Below are 22,138 nucleotides of genomic sequence, written 5' to 3' on the forward strand. Positions count from 1 at the left end.
TTGTGTCTAGCCACGCCACCGCGCTTTTTTTTAACGTGCATTCTTTCGCCGGTTAAGTTTAGGCATTGTTTCGGAGTTGGTTAAGGTTAGGCATTGTTTCGGAGTTGGTTAAGGTTAGAAGGGTTAAGTTTAGGCGCTGTTTCGGAGTTGGTTAAGGTTGGAGTTTGTCTTAGAGCATGGCAATATTCTTTCGGAGTTGGTTATGGTTAAGTTTAGGCATTGTTTCGGATAGGGGTGCACCGATGTATCGGTCGGGTATCGTTATCGGCCGATAAGTGGCTTGTTGACTGCAATCGGCCTATCGGCCGATAAGCTCAAATGTGCCGATGGCAGTAGCCGATAAATATCCATCAATTTGTGTAGCGTCAAGACAAAAAAAAGTTCACTCGCGACCTGCACAATGCCGTCCCCAGTCCCCCCCCCCACACACACACACACACAAGCTACTGCATCAAAGTTACTACTTATGATTAACAAGGCATTCGTTTTGTGGCATTAACGTTATATAGTTAGTGTTACACGTTCAATAACATCAGCATATTATTTACCCGAACGTAGCAAGCGTTCATACTAGCTCAGTTCCTTCCGTTGCTCACAGAGCCATGAGTTTTACCCATTCTGCAATCTGTTAATAACGTTTTCAATCAGACATGTATAGAAAGGCTTTGTTTTATTATAACATTAGTTGCAGTAAAATCATTATGCCTCATTTAAGTCATCCTGCGGAGCTAAAAGCTAAACGTCAGCCGCACCGTGTTGTTGTTCTAGAAAACCTCTCGTCAACTCAAAATCAATGGCGGACAAAAGCCGAAGTAAAAAATGTATACGGCTTGCCGATTGGTGGTAACAGCAGAGGCGGGTGCAAGCGGTGTGTGACGTAATTGGCAGAATCGACTGTCAATCAAAATTTCATTGGTTGAGACAATAGTATCTCGCTGCAGCCCAGCAGGTAGACCATGCTGGGAGAACTAGTATCTAGATGCAGCCCTGCAGAACATACTGGGAGAGAGATAGTGCTATTTCTTGATGTTTCCTTTTTTTAAGTAAGTAAAGAGGCCTATGTTCATATCGGTGAGCACAATTTGTAACACAAATGTACAGTAGTTTCATAAAAAAAAATAATTACAAAAAAAATAAAAATATTACAAAAGAAATATATATTTAAAAAATATTTAAAAAAAAATTGTTGCCACAAATATCGGAATCGGTATCGGCCGATTTGTGTTAGTTGAACAATCGGTATCGGTGGCAAATTTTCATATCGGTGCATCCCTAGTTTCGGAGTTGGTTAAGGTTAGGCATTGTTTCGGAGTTGGTTAAGGTTAGAAGGGTTAAGTTTAGGCGCTGTTTCGGAGTTGGTTAAGGTTAGAGTTTGTCGCAGAGAATGGCAATAGAATGCAGCCTATTTCCGCACTGCCGCTCTCCGCACTGCCGCGGTCACATGGGCGTAGTGGCCAATCAGAGAAACGCTGAACACAAGTTGGTTGCCTAAAATATTCACGCGGTTGGGCTGGGCAGTGAAAGAACCAAGCATTTAACTGTAATGTAATAGCTAAATAAAACAACTTGAACTTGACTTGTTACATTTGCACTCTGGTTGGATGCAAAACGTATTCTGGTTGTACTGTACTTGTGCTGTATGATGACAATACATTGGAATCGAATCTCATGTCAACACTAGGGGTTCAGCAGGTGTATTCTGAATGACAAGTATGACAACATCACCGTTGTGAAGGGCATATGGGCGAGTGGTGATATGGGGGGAAACCCGGTAATAATAAAATGTCACTGCTGCATTTAAGCAAAGCCGCTCAGTATAGTCGTCCACTATGTTGAATGTGCATTATGGTAGCTTGTAGGGATGGGTACCTTTCACATTTGAACCGGTACCGGTACCCAACGGTACCTTTTTTTCTGTACTTTAGTCTCAAGAAATTTAATTTACCTACCTCAGTCGTAAAAAAAAATCCAAACTTCAAATAACTACAATTTCGACAGTTTTCGGCTTGTCATTGCTCCGACTGCTTTGTTGTTGAATCAAGTCAAATCCTAGGTAAGCATATATTGTGCGTGTGAACGTTGACATGAAAAGAAAAAAGTAAAAAAAAAAAAAAAATTATTTGGTTTCTCACTTGATTCGATACTCGGTAGTACCGACGTGTTTTGGTTTGGTACCTCAAAAGTACCGAATTCGGTACCCATCCCTAGTAGCTTGTTACATGCTAGGTAGCTAGCCGGCTAATGCTTGTTGACTTGTCATGTTCACCCCCATGTCAGACCGCACTGATATCCGAAAGCCCCCCCCCCCCCCATACTCTCAGGTCTGCTGAAGAATGAAGCATGCCCGAGGTCTATGCGCAAGGCCATGCTGGGGAGTCAGTCAAGATAAGATCAGGGATGCGGCGTTCCTACCCAACACCGTACCAAGAGCAGAACGAAACTGTCTGGAGTAGATAAGATGGATGGCAGGCCCCACCCCTACCCAAACCCCCCCTCCCGCGTGTACGCGCGCTGGAGGGGAGGAACCCAAGGCTGTCTCATCACCCATCACCAAAGCCAAAACTCCCGCCCCTATGACGGCAACTGTAGTCATAACCTCCCCCTCCGGTACTAGCTGATGGCAACTGTAATTAGTCTAAGCCGGAACCTCTCTCCGTCCTCTCTCCCACCCCACCAACCCCTCCCCTCGGGGTGCATCAGAGACACACAGACTCACAGCTAAATTAACATGTTTCAACAAATGGACATGTTTCTATTAATTAAGGGTTGTGCCATTATTGCTATGCAAATGTAATAATTGTGAATGATTTTCTGTAATGAGTTGTATGTGTTGTTTTCAAGCATCCTTGACTTCCAAGGACAACGATGTAAATAAGTCATTGGCTTTTCGTTCCTCTCCTTGACAAAAGCAAATATGTGATGTAATGATCTGTATATGTTTTGTTGTCTAAAATAAATACCATACCATATCAAGCGACAACTCTACATGCAATTATTTTCATCCACTGATGTGTTTTTGTCTAAGTTTGTCTACGTGTGTCAAGCTGGTGACAGGAGTCTGTAGGGCCGCACGCAGTGGTCTGTCCACTTCCCCTAGATGGGCGACATCTTCTAGAAAACGAGTGTTCATTGGAGGAGCTTAGAGCGCAATGATGATGTTCATTGGTTATGGATTATTATGAGGCGCAAATGGGAGGAATCATAAGGGGGGAGTTGGAGTTCGGCTTGCCAGTAAGCGAATCAGCAGATTGCAGAATGATTTTTTTGGTTTTGCTTACTACTTGCCAGTGTGGCGAGTGCTCTTCATGAATCACTCGCCAAACATAAAGAATACTCGCATTTGGCGAGTAAAATGGCCTAATTTCCTCCCCTGGGTATAGGATCTGTGCATCCCTATATATTGGTTCAGTGTGTTGTTACTTTCCTGTTAAGAGTGTCGTGTGAAATAGTGACCTGTCCCTTTGTTACTTTCAAAATCAATGGTTACAACAAATTACATTTAAATGATTGTATGCCCTTCTTTCTAGACTCCATGGCCTTACAGCTGTTTATCTGTGAAGAGGAGGTTCCCCCTGAGCAGCAGGAGAGGAGCCCCAGTCTGGTCCAGGAGGAGCCAGAGCGCCTACAGATTAAAGAGGAACAGGAGGAACTCTGGATCAGTCAGGAGGGAGAGGAGCTTCCTGTCTCTGTGAAGAGTGAACATGATGAAGAGAAACCTCAGTCCTCACAGCTCAGCCAAACCCAGGACACAGAGCTCCTACGGATCAAAGAGGAACAGGAGGAACTGTGTCAAGATCTAGAGGAGGCTGATGGCTCCAAGATGACCTTACAACCTATGAAATGTGAAAATGAAGGTGAGAACACTCTGTCCTCACAACTCAGCCAAAACCGGGAACCAGAGCAGATTAAAGATGAACTAGATCAAGGGCTGGAAGAAGCTGATCTCTCCAAGATCACAGTAGACCCAGTGAAATGTGAAGATGGTCAAGAGAACGCTCGGTCCTTCCAGCCTCTTCAAAGCCAAAGGGAGAAAAACAGAGAAGCATACTCTTTACCCAGCACCTCAACTGAACACATGAAAACAGAACCTGAAGGAGAGGACTGTGGAGTAGCAGAACTAGCCAGTAACTTAGATCCAGCTGGTGATTTAGAACCAACTAGAGATAGCCAGCCTCTCTCTTCAGACTGTTCTTTAACTGAGACTGATGACAGTGATGACAGTTCTGGAGCTGAGACTGATGACGGTGATGATGACAGTTCTGGAATTGAGACTGATGATGAGAAACCATTTAGTTTTTCAGTTTGTGGGAAAGGGTTTAGTCAGCAAACAAGTCTAAACAATCACATGAGAACACATACTGGAGAGAAACCATTTAGTTGTTCAGTTTGTGGGAAAGGGTTCAGTTTGAAGCAACATCTAAAGAGACACATAATAACTCATACTGGAGAGAAACCATTTATTTGTTCAGTTTGTGACAAAGGGTTCAGTCAGCAAACAAGTCTAAACAATCACATGAGAACACATACTGGAGAGAAACCATTTAGTTGTTCAGTTTGTGGGAAAGGGTTCAGTTTGAAGCAACATCTAAAGACACACATGAGAACACATACTGGAGTGATAGCATTTAGTTGTTCAGTTTGTGGGAAAGGGTTCATGCATAACAAAAGTCTGAAGACACACATGAGAACTCACACTGGAGAGAAACCATTTAGTTGTTCCGTTTGTGGGAACGGGTTCAGTACGAAGGCATATCTGAAGACACACATGATAACCCATACTGGAGAGAAACCATTTAGCTGTTCAGTTTGTGGGAAAGGGTTCAGTAGGAATGCACATCTGAAGAGACACATGATAACTCATACTGGAGAGAAAACATTTAGTTGTTCATTTTGTGGGAAAGGGTTCAGTCAGCAAACAAGTCTGAAGACACACATGAGAACACATACTGGAGAGAAACCATTTAGTTGTTCAGTTTGTGGGAAAGGGTTCAGTTTGAAGGGAGATCTGAATGGACACATGAGAACACATACTGGAGAGAAACCATTTGGTTGTTCAGTTTGTGCGAAAGGTTTCGGTTTGCAAACAAATATGAAGAAACACATGATAACTCATACTGGAGAGAAACCATTTAGCTGTTCAGTTTGTGGTAAAGGGTTCAGTAGGAAGGGTTACCTGGGCATCACTTCGTTCCATGTGTCCACCGTCCAGATGAAACCAGCCTCCTGTCCTCTGCCTGGTACCGATCACGAGAGTCCAGCTGAAGCATCGTCAGTCACGGCTTACAAAACCCCTGCTCCTGCCCCTCTGATCACCAAGAGTCTGGCGGGAAAAGCATCAGACACTTCTACCAAGACCCCCGCATCCGCGGCTGTCAAGACTTCAGCCTTACCGGCTTCGGGCACAGGTAGTAAGACCCTCCTATCTGTTGTGAAGACTCCAGTTTTACCTGCTTGGACTGTTTCCTCTCTTGCTTTGAAGTTGGTCAGTGAAAGCTTGACCCTTCTTCCTCTAAAGACTATGGTGAAAAAGTGTCGCGCCTCACTGTCCGCCACCACACAGGCGAGGAAGAGTATTGTCCTCATACCTCGGAAAACTGAGGTGAAACAGCCCCGGCAGCAGGTGGTCACCTCTCTGTTTCCAGCCCCTCCACCGCAGCCAATAACTCCAACACCCAAGCCAGCGGTCTCTCCACCCCAGGATCTAGACCCCAGCAGTGGACTTCCTCCTGACCTTGTGTGCCCTCTCAGCCCTCGGGTGTCAATGGAAGAAGAGGAGAGCCCTCAAAGGCTGAATGAGAAGAGTGAGTACTGGGGTTTGCATACATGTTGTACATCTCAAAATGGGTGGCCCGTATTTTATTCTCATGTAAACTTTATTATAGTGGAAATTAGGGCTGTCTTAAATACTTCGAACCTTCGTTCGATGGGCATGGGATTCGAATATGAAAATAAAATTAGAATATATTAAAAGAAACATTTTATAAATTTTATTTTTGTATTTTTAGTTGCAAAATCAACTCTGCCTTTCTTTGTTAACTACAACAAGCAATGCTGTTTGTTATTTAAGATGAGGTCGGACTCGGCACTGACAGATTTGTGTTCATTGTGCTGCTTTTATAAAGCCTCAAATGACGGCTTAAAATATTCCATGAAAGCAAAGTGTTTAGTTTGTTTAAAGATTTAAAAAGGTTTAAACTTTACAGCACTGACAAAGTAAGTACCACAACATAAAAAAAAAATCTCGGCCCAGAAGCTTAGAATTCCAAAAAAGATTCGAATGTCAGCCCTAGTGGAAATCTCTGGGCATGTTTGCGCTTTTTCAGCATTGCGCTGCCATGCACTCATAAAGTTACGCACACACTTCTAGGAGCTGATGAAAACTAAGAAATATATTGTGATATGATATTTTGGCCTTATCATCCAGCTAGGGCTGAGCTCAAACGTTCAAACCTTCGTTCGTTACGTTGGCATTTGAATTCTAAATCAACATTCGAATTTGTAATTTGTAATAATAAAAATAAAATAATAAAGAAATTCTATTAATTCTGTTTAAACCAATGGGGTTTTTCTTCACAGTTGCAGATAAAGATTAGGCTACACTAATATTATAGTATTAAAAGAAACTGCGTTATATTCATTAACACATTGAGTGCCAACAACGAGATTAGTCGTGCTAACTCGCCATGCGTTGAGTGCCAATGATGAGTTTTCTCGTCGTTTAATCGTTATTTCTTTTATTAGCGATATCCATTCATTTTTCATCCATCCAGCCTGACGTTATCATTGTGAATGGGTCTGAGCTCGAAAAGGGCAAATACTGCCGCCTATCGTCTCCCGGATGGTAATGCACATCATTGGATTGGATTGGGTGGGCATGTGCATCAGGAAAAAAGTCCCGTCTGGGGTTTTCCCATCTCTGGCAAGCAGTATCGTGTTATCACATTCACTGGCGAGGCTCGGAGCAGTGTCGATTGTGTTTTGGTGCTATAACGTTGGATCAATAAACGTGATCAATATTTGGAATGGCGATCAGGAATTGGATTAATCTTTTTGCAGAACATCTGATGTGAGGTAAGGACTCTATTTTACCAGTATTGGGTTAATCAGATGTTTTTTTTCTCAGCCATCATGTTAGGGGTGGGGGGGAAATCGATACGTAGTAGTATCGCGATACTTTGCGTGGCGATACTGGACCGATACAGGGACGCCAAGTATCGATATTTAATTATTCATAAATATTTTTTTGTTTTTATTAAAACAAATTGTATAAGGAAGTTGCATTGTTAATTTCAATACCTGTAATAGTACAGTAGTCCACACACACATGTGCATTCAGTTAAGTTGGAATATGACTGTAATACAAACGGTTCAGTTTGTCAGGTACATGCAACACAGATTACAGTGGTTTACATCTGTCTGCTTGAGAAAATACCATGTTCTGCAATACAAATGATTGAAGTGAGATGAACAGACTGAACTTTATTTTATTAGATAAAACATGTTGACAAAGTTTTACTTTGCAGTTGAAAAAAGGTAATACATCGCAATATATCGCAATATTAATATCGCAATACTCAGCATATCGCAATATATTTAGTATCGCAATACTATCCTATCGTGACTCAAGTATCGTGATAGTATCGTATCGTGCGGCCTCTGGTGATTCCCACCCCTAGTGTCTGTGTGTGTCTGTGTGTGTGTGTGTATGACGTTAGTGCTGACCAGGTCATGGATAATAGATTTTTCAGCCCGCTTCTCTAGCGTGCATAAATACACATATACTATCGATAATCTAGCGTTTATTTGAAAACTATTCATAAATCAGCCGGAAAATGACAACGTGTTTTGTGTATTCCACTAAAGAGCTATTATCGCCGAATTTCTCTGGAATTACTAGAACTCTCAAACTATACTCGTATTCAAAACGGTATAAAACGGAAATGTACCAGTGAAAAAACAATCCGTTTCGTACATGTTGACTGCAAGCAAGTCATTGATAAGCGAGGGGTGTTTTAGACCCATAGCCATAATTTAAGATATAGTTTAAGCCTTCGCAAATTTCCCCGACCTCCCCCCATTGACCTCCCTCTAGCCCATATATGGTCAAAGGGGCGTGGCACTCAATGTGTTAAAGAAAGTTGATTTAATTGGTTTAGTTGGGCTGGGGCTTCTCCCTGGGCTGGGTCTGGGTCTGGAAAGTTGATGTAATAAATAAAAAAAATACTAATTTAATCACTTTATTCAAATTGAGGATTTAGTTTGAGGATATAAAAATCAAATAAAATTAAAAAAGAAAAATTGAATTTTTAAATAGTTTTTTTAAATTAAAAACGAATGTTCTAACGTTCGTTCGAAAAACCCTGACGAGGTTCGAATCCCAAAAACAGGCTTCGAGGACAGCCTTACATCCAGCCCTACCCTATTAATTGTATTCAATCGCAGACATCTTGGTCACCAAGATGATTGTAATCAAATAGCAGGTGATTGTCATTAACCCATTCAGTGCCAACCACGAGATTAGTCGGGTTAACTCGCCATGCGTTGAGTGCCAAGACCCGAGAAAACTCGGGTTTTAATCGTTATTCTTTTATTAGCAATATCCATTCATTTTTCATCCATCCAGCCTGACGTTATCATTGGGAATGGGTCTGAGCTCGAAAAGGGCAAATACTGCCGCCTATCATCTCCCGGATGGTATTGCACATCATTGGATTGGATTGGGTGGGACTGCATCAGAAAAAAATTCCGGTCCCGGGGTTTCCCATCTCGGGCATGCAGTATCGTTATAACAGATGGACCGAGGACACTCAGAGCAGCGTGGATTATGTGTTTTGGTGCTATAACGTTGGATCAATAAACACAATCAATATTTGGAATGGCGATCAGGAATTGGATTAATCTTTTTGCAGAACATCTGATTTACTATTTTACCAGTCTTGGCTTAATCAGATGTTTTTTTCTCCGCCATCACAGCGTGTGTGTGTGTGTGCATAACGTTAGCGCTGACCAGGGCATGGATAATCGATTTTTCAGCCCGCTTCTCTAGCGTGCATAAGTACACATATACTATCGATACTTTAGAGCATATATATAATTATATATATAATTAGTAAACTGTCGGGTGCTTTTATTTCCCCCCTTAACTGATTTTCGAGGGCATTTGGTCAATTTTCGAGGGCATTTTGCCCCAAGCCCCCCTTAATTTTGAACCCTGCATTATACCATTCTGAATTATGTTTTTGTGCTTAGTTTTTCTAGAGGGGGCTTTTGAGATGTAAAATAATATACCTAAAATGCTGATAATAAATCATATTCAGTCTATGGATTTACTTTGTTCTAAATAATGCACGTCATGTACGGCGCTCGCGAGGTGCAATATACACACTATGTGGTTATTTTAATAACGTCGGAGCATTGCAAATGTGAATCCCGCGGGGATGGGATGTTTTTAATGAATGAAACCTATCGGGCGTTTGGCTCTGATTAGTTTCATATTCTTGGCTGTGGATGTATTTGCGCCCGGATTGTGTTCATTCAAGCATAAATTGAAGCGTCTTCATGCGTGGATTATGGATATGAATCATGACAAATCTGAATATGTGGATTATTGAATTGTGTCACTCGCACGTTATTGTGATATTGTAACTGGGATTAAAATGTTTGAGGAGATGCGCTGTTTGACGGATTTGATGACGTGGACGTGACAGGGCTCGAGACTAACGATGTCCCGTCGTCCCGGGGACGATCAAATATTGATTTGGGACGAACAGAAATCTTTGCTGGGACGCAACCGGGACGGAGAGGATTTTTTTTTTCACAGGAAATGTCAATTGGCCGACTGTCAGTGCGCGCATATATTGCTGTCAAATGGTGAATGTCTCTAAGTTCACTGAAGTCCAAACGTAGCGTGATTTGCCAAATCCAATGACTATCTCCGCCTCCCAATGCAGCCATACGCTAATCCAGCATCAAACTCCTACCCACCTCATCAGCCAGTCGCGCTGCAGCAGCGTCACACCCCAAATGAATCTCGCATCAAAAAAGAAAAACGTGTTAACGGGTGAGGGAAATCTCTCTTACCTAGGCTTTCTCGACTGGTATTTAACCCTGGTTGACACAGTGAATGACAGCTGGTAATTGACAGTCGCACGGCACGAGACCACTGTACAAGAACCGCGGAAAGATCAGAATGCTGTAAAAAAAAAAACGCATGCTATACTGTGGCATCCTCAGTGACGAGAGCACCGCAAACATGCTGCGCTATTTGAAGAGGATAAACACACAGACCCAAAATGACCAACAGGGAACTGCATCCAGCAAATGCAATACTACCCCTGAGTCTAAGGTGAGGACACATTTAAATCACAGAAGTGTAATGTTAGTCTATTGGAACTGTATACAGTTATCGACGCGTTCTAGTTATAGCTGCTTATTGCTAGCTAACGTTACTGACTAACGTGCAGACTGCCACTGATTATTAAAGGATTTCTATTCGATTCTATACTAACACGTAATGTTACTACCATTGCGAGTTAATTGGCATAACGTTACATTTATCTAAACGAACGCGGAGAAATAGACGACAGGCTATAGGCAAACTTCACTCTGCAGCTACACAAATCACAATGAATCCATATTCAGTGAGGAGGGCCCGCTGGAATTTAGCAGCAGTTATCAATATCGACCAGGACTCAGGAGGACAGCGCGATCTAAGGGACATGTTTCATTACTAGTCAAGTGTCATTACTTTAGTTATCAAAGGTGGAATCGCTGGACGCAATGACATTATATAGTTTAAAGCTAAACTACGTTTTTCTTGTTAGAAGATGGATAACTTATTCAGTTAGATTTGATTTGATCTTTATTTATCTCTAACATTTTCAACCATAAACACACATTTGTAATAACAAAAAAAACTAAAACGAAATAAAATACAAATACATTTAAATATATTTTCCTATGGAAGGAATAATCAAGATGGCTCCAATTGGTTGACTATAACAGCACCTTGACCAAATATCCCTATACTAGCACCTTGTTAAACACTTTTTTTTACATTTATTTTTAATCATTATTCTTGTGAAATCTTTCCACCATGGGAGCCTTTTGACTAAATCAATTTATTTTCCCCTTCTCTGAATGGTGTTTCTTATGGCAATAACAACTATAGACGACAAAACCAAAGTAAAGAAACTACATTTGATTTTTGGGATGGTTACATTCACTTTGGGACGGTTAAAATTGTATTTCGGGACGGTTCTGGGACGGTGGTGAAAAAAGTTAGTCTGGAGCCCTGGGACGTGACTTGAGAAAATGAATGAGCAATTGCAAGCCTTTGACGGTTTGATGAATGCATTTGAGAAAATGCATTTATCTGTTCAAGCACTGTTAGTGTTAATCTGATGATGAACAAGAAGGTGATTAACATGACTGGTGTCACTGGTATAAACCAAAGGTTAATCAATTCAATGCATGTATGGATGATGTCCGAAACAGATTAAAACCTGATTAATAGTGAAACTATAGCCTCCAAGCCTCTCTGACACGTTATTTCGGGGGTCGCGCCTTGAAAACTTTGGGAACCATGTATTTATATAGTACATGATACCTAAGCACATACAGTACAGATATCCTCATAAGTATCTATTAATTCGTATCAATTTGATACTCTTTGGGCTTGTTTTTGTCTACTTATTCGGAAAGAGTTTAACTAATTATTTTCGCTAACAAGATCTCATTCGATTATTCATTCCATTAAGCCTACTGCCAGCAGGCACATTTAAAGAAATATAATCTGATTGATTGGGGTAATGAGGGACTTAAAATTAGCCTATAGATTATGCATTTAACTTGTCGGCGAGGCTATTGAGCCGTACTGTATTGTACCCATTCTGCAATCTGTTAATAAAGTTTTCAATCAATGGCGTTAGAAAATCAGGATTTCTGCGATCGACATATGATGCCTTTTCAGGTGAGGCGGCCGCGCGCAATTATCCTGAGTATCAAGTCTGGTTCGAATTAACGACAGTGAATCAGCGTTCGAGGAACAGGGAAAACCTGGATTCAAACATCGGGTTAATTTAATCTGGATAATGGGACTTTTGATCGATTTAGTTGAACCGGGTACGGGGAATAGGGCCCTGATGTGATCTGTTTAACTCTCCTGGTGTGATCTGTTTAGGTCTCCTGATGTGATCTGTTTAGGTTTCCTGATGTGATCTGTTTAGGTCTCCTGATGTTATCTGTTTGTCTCCTGATGTGATCTGTTTAGGTCTCCTGATGTGATCTGTTTAGGTCTCCTGATTTGATCTGTTTGTCTTCTGATGTGATCTGTTTGTCTCCTGGTGTGATCTGTTTAGGTCTCCTGGTGTGATCTGTTTAGGTCTCCTGATGTGATCTGTTTAGGTCTCCTGGTGTGATCTGTTTATGTCTCCTGGTGTGATCTGTTTATGTCTCCTGGTGTGATCTGTTTATGTCTCCTGGTGTGATCTGTTTATGTCTCCTGGTGTGATCTGTTTAGGTCTCCTGGTGTGATCTGTTTATGTCTCCTGGTGTGATCTGTTTATGTCTCCTGGTGTGATCTGGGCCCTATTACCTGGTTCAACTAAGTCGATCAAAAGTCCCATTAGCCAGATTCAATTAACCCGATGTTTGAAACCAGGCTTTCCCTGTTCCCTCTTTCCCTCTTTTCAAGGGATTCACTACCTCAATGCTCTGGAACCTCAGCCTACAAACCTCATGGCCTGCAGCAGTGAGATGCTTGGCTACAGGAGACTTTTCATCCTGATTTCCAATGTTGCTCTTATGTTCAGAGACTTGGGTCCTCAATTCTCTCTTGATTTTACCAACAAAGCAGAATCCACATGAGTACTAAGAGGTGGATTAGGAGTAGTCTCCTTGCCTTTTTGTAGCTACATGTACAGTATTGGAGGTGTACATGTAGTTGTGTGTACATGTGCAGTATTGGAGGAGTACGTGTAGTTGTGTGTACATGTGCAGTATTGGAGGTGTACATGTACAGGGCTGTACGCTAAGCTTTTTCACTAGGGGCACACTTGCCCCTAAATGAGAAATTTAGGGGCAAACAATATTTTTTAGGGGCAAATTTTTAAATAACTATTTTACCATTATAGTAGGGCTGGGCGATATGGCCTCTAAATGATATCGCAATATTTTGACATTTCCTCTAAAGCACTTAAAAATGCTTGATTTAACCCTTTGATGCATACAGTCACGCCAATATGATGATTATAATAAGTCCCTGCAACATATGTTTGCATTATTAAACCATGAAGATGCTTTAAAAAATAATTTAATGAAAATGTACTAAGAGTAGTCTACATCTAAGACAATTTATATAAAAACTCTTGGGTGCCTTTTACACAGTACTGTGTTTTCTATCCACTTTAGCCAAACACACACACACACACATATATATATACAGTAACACACACACACTACTGTGAGAAAATAATAATCACACAGACTTAATGATTTTAGAATATTTCAGATAATGAAATTAAATGTTTATCATCAACTATCCAGTTAGTATTTATACTGTGTGTAACATTTGGCTACTTTAAATTATTGAATGTAGAGAGAGAGAGAGAGAGAGAGAGAGAGAGAGAGAGAGAGAGAGAGAGAGAGAGAGAGAGAGAGAGAGAGAGAGAGAGAGAGAGAGAGAGAGAGAGAGAGAGAGAGAGAGAGAGAGAGAGAGAGAGAGAGAGAGAGAGAGAGAGAGAGAGAGAGAGAGAGAGAGAGAGAGAGAGAGAGAGAGAGAGAGAGACTTCGCGTTTTGATAGTCTAAGCTGCCGTAGGTGATGACGTCACTCTCGAATGTAAACAAGAAGAGATGGAGACACACGGAGATGGCAATTCAATGATATACAGAAATGAATAACCAATAAATATGAAGTTATGTTTAAACTTCTGTTGTCAAGCGTTGTATATATATATAATATAACCCACCCCCTTTCCTCACGAATGGAACTAGTCTTGTGGAGTCCGCTTTGACCGTTTTCCAGGGTTAGCAGAGATCGCTAGTTAGCTTAGCATAATCCTAATGGTAACCTTGGTTAGAAGCTACCGTTAGCTCATTGCTCGTGTCAATTAAATTGCATGTTATTAAAGGTCCGCGCTGGTCTGTCTAATGAAATTACAACCGCAACATTATATTGCACTGTACAGCCCTGGTTGTAGGCTAATGTTTTACTACAATTTGTATGGATTAATTTAGGAGTGAAATGCGAATGAATGGTTGAAATTACCACTCGCAAGCTTGCCCCCAGATATTATTTTAAACTCGCACGGACCAAATTAGGGGGCAATTTGCGATCATATCATCGCAGTGTACAGGCCTGATGTACACTTGTTTTATAGCCTTATATAATAAAAACTCCAAACCTTTGTCCAACATCTCATCAAGCAGAATTACCAGGAACATTGACCTTCTTCTTCTCCACCATGCACTGCTGGGATGTTAGTGGAGGAGGATGCTTTATGACAACGTGGTAATGGATCAGACCACCTGTAGTCGATACTGATCACATGTAGCTAGTATCAGCCTGGTAGTGGTATTGGGTATAGCGGCAGGGGAGCAAACTAACTTTTTGGCTAACCAGCCAAAAAGATTTTTTACCAGCCATAAATAAATCGCTAATTGTGATAATTACTTCTTTGTATGTCTTCGTCTAAATTGATTTTCAATCATAGTAGTAATCACACTGTGTCTCTACTCTTTAAAAATATTTATTACCATAAAACATTAAGTGTCTCTACTCTTCACAATATTAGCATAAAACATATATTAATCACACCGTCTCTACTCTTCAAAATATTAGGATATCAAATATTAACATGAAATAGGGAACTATGCTGGACTGGGTTGGGCTGAACTGGGCAGGGAAAGCTGGACTGGGTTGGGCAGTGAAAGAACCAAGCATTTCACTGTAATGTAATAGCTAAATAAAACAACTTGAACTTGACTTGTTACATTTGCACTCTGGTTGGATGCCAAACGTATTCTGGTTGTACTGTACTTGTGCTGTATGATGACAATACATTGGAATCGAATCTCATGTCAACACTAGGGGTTCAGCAGGTGTATTCTGAATGACAAGTATGACAACATCACCGTTGTGAAGGGCATATGGGCGAGTGGTGATATGGGGGGAAACCCGGTAATAATAAAATGTCACTCGGCTGCATTTAAGCAAAGCCGCTCACAGGGGAGGAAACGAACTTTTTGGCTTACCAGCCAACTGGCGAGTATCTGATTTTTTTTTACCAGCCAAACAGATTTTTTACCAGACAAAAGAAATCGCTAATTGTGATAATTACTTCTTTCAAGGTTCGTACGGGTGCTGGAAATCCTTGAAAATGCTTGTATTTCAATGTGCTGTTTTCAAGGTTTTAAATGTGCTTGAATTGTGTATAAAGTGCTGGAAAGTTATTGAAATTGTAATTACACTTTATACTTTCATAATAAATCGCTATCTGACTGAATAGTTTGGTTTTTAGATAAAGAAATAAAATAAGTCGGAGCGACTCGAGCGAGCCTAATTGCGTTCGCCTTTCACACAAAATTAAATGTGGCTGGGCTCGACCCGTAGTGTTTTTTTTCCTGTGCCATCTGAGAACAGCACGCCTGTGTGTGTGGCCAACATGCCGGGAGGCTGCCGTTTTAATCAGGGTTCGTACGGGTGCTGGAAATCCTTGAAAATGCTTGTATTTCAATGTGGTGTTTTCAAGGTTTTAAATGTGCTTGAATTGTGTATAAAGTGCTGGAAAGTTATTGAAATTGTAATTGCACTTTATACTTTCATAATCACTCGCTATCTGACTGAATAGTTTGGTTTTTAGATAAAGAAATTAAATAAGTCTGAGCGACTCGAGCGAGCCACTTTTGCCTTTCACGCAAAATGAAATGTGGCTGGGCTCGACCCGTTTTTTTTTTTTTTTTTCTTTTTTTTTTTTTATATACCTGTGCCATCTGAGAACAGCGTGTGTGTGTGGCCAACATGCCGGGAGGCTGCCGTTTTAATGAGCTCTGGCTTGGAGATATCAAATATAATTCATGGTTAAAAAGAGGAGAACATCCTCGAGTAGCCGTGTGCAAAATATGCAGAAAGGACCTGCAGATTTTTACCATGGGAGTCTGCACTTTCGAGCCACGTTGAAAGGTGAGCCATGGATGTTATTAACGTGACTTAGCCTGGCTCGCCAAGTTCGATACTACAGCGGGCCGGCTCCACACCGGTCTCCGTAAATGTTTGTTATAAAAATACCACTTCAATAATCGAAATAGTCAAAGGCAGAATACACTATTGGAATTACAAACCACAGTGTTTTGAAATGGGCTACATGTAGCCTAGCCTAACGTTAGGCGAATTAATGTCGGCTCATTCCTTTCCATGTATTTCAAAACACGATAACTTGTGTATTGAAATGGTATTTAATTTTTATAACGGAACATTTACGGAGACTGGTGTGGAGCAGTTGTAGTCTGGAACGCAGTAACGTACTGTATATCTGTATGTCATAAATGTCATGATGAATTGAAAATGGGGGACCCTGGTGTAAACAAGACTAAAGTATTTATCTGGTCTGCATCCCCTTAACAATTGTGTGTATTGAGCCGTACTGTATTGTACCCATTCTGCAATCTGTTAATACAGTTTTCAATCAAACGTGACGAGCCAGGCCAATTATAGCATGTTAATTTATGGAGCTAACGTGAACTTTACAGTAAATTACATCGATAATAATGTTAAGGTAGTTAGTTCCTGTAGGTACTAGCATTAGGCTCTGAAATTCATAGGCAGTAGCCTATCATTTAATGAAAATGAAATATAAATGTATAATATCATAATGATCCATTTAGATTAAATGTCAACATTAAACAATAAACACTCTTAAAATTAAGTACAACCAGTGAGATTAAATTAATAAAACACTTTGTTTTATTTAAAACATGTTGCTCCTTTTTATTTAGGGAAGAAGCATCAATATCTGATGAAAGCACGTCTAAATCCAGGTCCTGCATTAGTGGATTATTTCCAGCAGACAAGCAATGCATCAAGCAGCACAGCTACATCCACATCAACAACCAGCAGTGTAGTGAGAGCCAGTACAGTGGAAGCAGCCAGTGGAGTTGCCCCTCTACCATCCCCAGGCTCATCCAAGAATCCACACCAGTCAACCAGCAACACCACAGACACCATTAAATCATTTGTTACCTCTAATCCAACACTTCAAGCTGAAATATGCTGGGCAACAAAAGCTGTAACCAGCCACTATTCCTACCACTCATGTAATGACATGGGGGACATGTTTCAAACCATGTTTCCTGACAGTGAGATAGCAAAGCAGTTGACTTGTGGGGAGTATAAAGTGGCATACCTCACCACATGTGGGATAGCTCCTCAGTTCTCTTCCCTGATGAAGACCAAAGTTTTATCTGGTGATTATTTGAGTGATTGTTTCATATCGGCTCAGCCAGGTTATATATGATGCCAAGTCTACATCATTTTGGTTGTTTATAGAGCACAATAACATCTGATTTAATGTGATGGAAGAAGTGAAATAATCATTTTGAGTAAATATTTAATTGACCACAGCCGCATAAGATGCTGGAAAATCTTGAAAAGGCACCTTGAAAATGCTTGAAAAGTGCTTGCATTTTGCTTTGGAAAAGGTGTACAAACCCTGTTTAATGAGCTCTGGCTTGGAGATATGAAATATAATTCATGGTTAAAAAGAGGAGAACATCCCAGAGTAGCCGTGTGCAAAATATGCAGAAAGGACTTGCAGATTTTTACCATGGGGGAGTCTGCACGTTCGAGCCACATGAAAGGTGAGCCAATGAGCCATGGATGTTATTAACGTGTCTCGGCCTGGCTCGCCAGGTACTACTAAGTTCGAGACTACAAGTGCTCCACACCTGTCTCCGTAAATGTTTGTTATAAAAATACCACTTCAATAATCGAAATAGTCAAGTAACAGGCAGAATGCACTATTGGAATTACAAACTCGTGTTTACCGGACTCTGTTTTTCACTGCAGTGTTTTGAAATAGGCAGCATGTAGCCTAGCCTAACGTTAGCTAATTCCCTTCCATGTATTCCCCCTCCCTCCCTCCCCCTCTCCTCTCCCTCCCCCTCCCCCTCTCTCTCCCTCCCTCCTAGCAGAGGTGATGGTCCAGCGTCAGCAGCAGCAGGTCCTACCAGAGTGGGAGGCCGTGGTTCAGGGTCTGTCCCCGGAGCAGCAGCGGAGTTACCGCCGGGAGCAGCAGCTGAGTTACCGCCTGGAGCAGCAGCAGCAGCTGAGTTACCGCCTGGAGCAGCAGCAGCAGCTGAGGAACCGCCTGGCCCAGCAGCAGCAGCTGAGTTACCGCCGGGAGCAGCAGCTGAGGAACCGCCTGGCCCAGCAGCAGCAGCTGAGTTACCGCCGGGAGCAGCAGCTGAAGAACCGCCTGAACCAGCAGCAGCAGCTGAAGAACCGCCTGAACCAGCAGCAGCGGAGTTACCGCCTGAACCAGCAGCAGCTGAGTTACCGCCGGGAGCAGCAGCTGAAGAACCACCTGAACCAGCAGCAGCTGAAGAACCGCCGGGAGCAGCAGCTGAAGAACCGCCTGAACCAGCAGCAGCAGCTGAAGAACCGCCGGGAGCAGCAGCTGAAGAACTGCCTGAACCAGCAGCTGAAGAACCGCCTGAACCAGCTGCTGACCCTAGTGTTCTCGCTGCAAGCAGAATCACGACTGCTGCTGGATTCTGTTGCTGCCCGAGGTAGGTTGACAAGTTAATATAATGTATTATATATGATGCCAAGTCTACATAATTTTGGTTGTTTATAGCACAATAACATCTGATTTAATGTGATGGAAGAAATGAAATAATCATTTTGGGTAAATATTTAATTTACCACAGCCGCATAAGATGCTGGAAAATCTTGAAAATACACCTTGAAAATGTTTAAAGTGCTTGCATTTTGTCTTGGAAAAGGTGTACAAACCCTGTTCTTTGTATGTCTTCGCCTAAATTGATTTTCAATCATAGTAAAATAATCACACCGTGTCTCTACTCTAATATTTATTAGCATAAAACATTAATCTCTACTCTTCACAATATTAGCATAAAACATATTAACATGAAAGAGGGATCTATTCTGGACTGGGTTGGGCTGAACTGGGCAGTGAAAGATGCTGGGTTGGACTGGGTTGGGCAGTGAAAGAAAAAAACCGAAGTATGTTGTGAAGTGTATAGATAGATGTGAAATGTATAGATGTAGCAGTAGTCTATCTGTATGTCATATGTTATGATGAATTGAAAATGGGGGACCCTGATGTAAACAAGACGAAAGTCTCTCTGGTCTGCATCCCCTTAACAATTGTGTGTATTGAGCCGTACTGTATTGTACCCATTCTGCAATCGGTTAATAAAGTTTTCAATCAATCAATCAAGTTAACTTTGAACCTCGGTTGTCAAGCCACGTCAATGTTGTGTATGCATCTGGGTAGGCACACTGTGCCTTTAAGACAGCACGGTGGTCTTACGACAGTGCTGTGAAGTACCGTCAAGTGTTGTGGTAACGTCAGTTGGGTTGTTGTGCACAGTGCACTGGTTGAGCTAGCCCCTTTCGTGACTGCGATGTGCAAGCCAGGGACTTTTGAGCATGAAATAAAATGTCTAACCTTACGTCGTAGTCCGGTGCTTTTTTGGAAACATTATAGTCATAACAGATACACCTAGCTGGCTGCTTTGAGCACACGGGGCTAACGTTAGCTAGCAAGCAGCTATCGCTAAAACGCTAACTAGAAGCTAACCACTGTATACAGTTCCAGTAGACTAACATTACACCTCTGTGATTTAAATGTGTCCTTAGTAACTTATACTCGAGGGTTGTACTAGGGTTGGATGCAGTTCCCCGTTGGTCAGTCTGTCTGTTTTCCATCTTCTGCTGTGTTTAACGTTATCCGTTTGCGAGTGCTCCTGATGGCTAGCCTAGTACCGCGGGACTTTTATTATTATATGTCCGCGGGTTGGCCAGTACTGCGCAAACTTTTATTAAACATTATATGTCCGTGGGTGGTCTTGTGCAGTGCTCTCGTGGCACTGTCAACTAAAGCGAACACTCAGAAGACGCGCACCGTTTGCCAGTGCAGTGATTGCAGAATGTTTTATTTTTTTGTATACACGCCAGACTGGCGAGTGGTCTTCATGAATCACTCGCCAAACGTAAAAAATACTCGCATTTGGCGAGTAAAGTGGCCTAATTTCCTCCCCTGGCCGCTCAGTATAGTCGTCCACTATGTTGAATGCGTGTTATGGTAGCTTGTTACATGCTAGGTAGCTAGCCGGCTAATGCTTGTTGACTTGTCATTCTCATCCGACTCGAAGGAGACGCGTCGCGTGCTGTTGTTCGCCCCCATGTCAGACCGCACTGATATCCGAAAGCCCCCCCCCCCCCCACACTATCAGGTCTGCTGAAGAATGAAGAATGCCCGAGGTCTATGTGCAAGGCCACGCTGGGGAGTCAGTCAAGATAAGATCAGGGATGCGGCGTTCCTACCCAACACCGTACCAAGAACAGAACAAAACTGTCTGGAGTATATAAGATGGATGGCAGGCCCCCCCCCCCCCAATCCCTACCCAAACCCCCCCTCCCGCGTGTACGCCTGGCGATGTACGCGCGCTGGAGGGGAGGAACCCAAGGCTGTCTCATCACCCATCACCAAAGCCAAAACTCCCGCCCCTATGACGACAACTGTAGTCATAACCTCCCCCTCCGGTACTAGCTGATGGCAACTGTAATTAGTCTAAGCCGGAACCTCTCTCCGTCCTCCCTCCCACCCCACCAACCCCTCCCCTCGGGGTGCTTCAGAGACACACAGACTCACGGCTAAATTAACATGTTTCAACAAATGGACATGTTTGTATTAATTAAGGGTTGTGCCATTATTGCTATGCAAATGTAATAATTGTGAATGATTTTCTGTAATGAGTTGTATGTGTTGTTTTCAAGCATCCTTGACTTCCAAGGACAACGATGTAAATAAGTCATTGGCTTTTCGTTCCTCTCCTTGACAAAAGCAAATATGTGATGTAATGATCTGTATATGTTTTGTTGTCTAAAATAAATACCATACCATACCAAGCGACAACTCTACATGCAATTATTTTCATCCACTGATGTGTTTTTGTCTAAGTTTGTCTACGTTGTCAAGCCGGTGACAGGAGTCTGTAGGACCGCACGCAGTGGTCTGTCCACTTCCCCTAGATGGGCGACATCTTCTAGAAAACGAGTGTTCGTTGGAGGAGCTTAGAGCGCAATGATGATGTTCATTGGTTATGGATTATTATGAGGCGCAAATGGGAGGAATCATAAGGGGGGAGTTAGAGTTCGGCTTGCCAGTAAGCGAATCAGCAGATTGCAGAATGATTTTTTTGGTTTTGCTTACTACTTGCCAGTGTGGCGAGTGCTCTTCATGAATCACTCGCCAAACATAAAGAATACTCGCATTTGGCGAGTAAAATGGCCTAATTTCCTCCCCTGGGTATAGGATCTGTGCATCCCTATATATTGGTTCAGCGTGTTGTTACTTTCCTGTTAAGAGTGTAATGTGAAATAGTGACCTGTCCCTTTGTTACTTTCAAAAGCAATGGTTACAACAAATTACATTTAAATGATTGTATGCCCTTCTTTCTAGACTCCATGGCCCTCCTACAGATTAAAGAGGAACAGGAGGAACTCTGGATCAGTCAGGAGGGAGAGGAGCTTCCTGTCTCTGTGAAGAGTGAACATGATGAAGAGAAACCTCAGTCCTCACAGCTCAGCCAAACCCAGGACACAGAGCTCCTACGGATCAAAGAGGAACAGGAGGAACTGTGTCAAGATCTAGAGGAGGCTGATGGCTCCAAGATGACCTTACAACCTATGAAATGTGAAAATGAAGGTGAGAACACTCTGTCCTCACAACTCAGCCAAAACCGGGACCCAGAGCAGATTAAAGATGAACTAGATCAAGGGCTGGAAGAAGCTGATCTCTCCAAGATCACAGTAGACCCAGTGAAATGTGAAGATGGTCAAGAGAACGCTCGGTCCTTCCAGCCTCTTCAAACCCAAAGGGAGAAAAACAGAGA

This window comes from Notolepis coatsorum (assembly GCF_963971535.1).
Source record: "Notolepis coatsorum genome assembly, chromosome: 12".
Taxonomy (NCBI): domain Eukaryota; kingdom Metazoa; phylum Chordata; class Actinopteri; order Aulopiformes; family Paralepididae; genus Notolepis; species Notolepis coatsorum.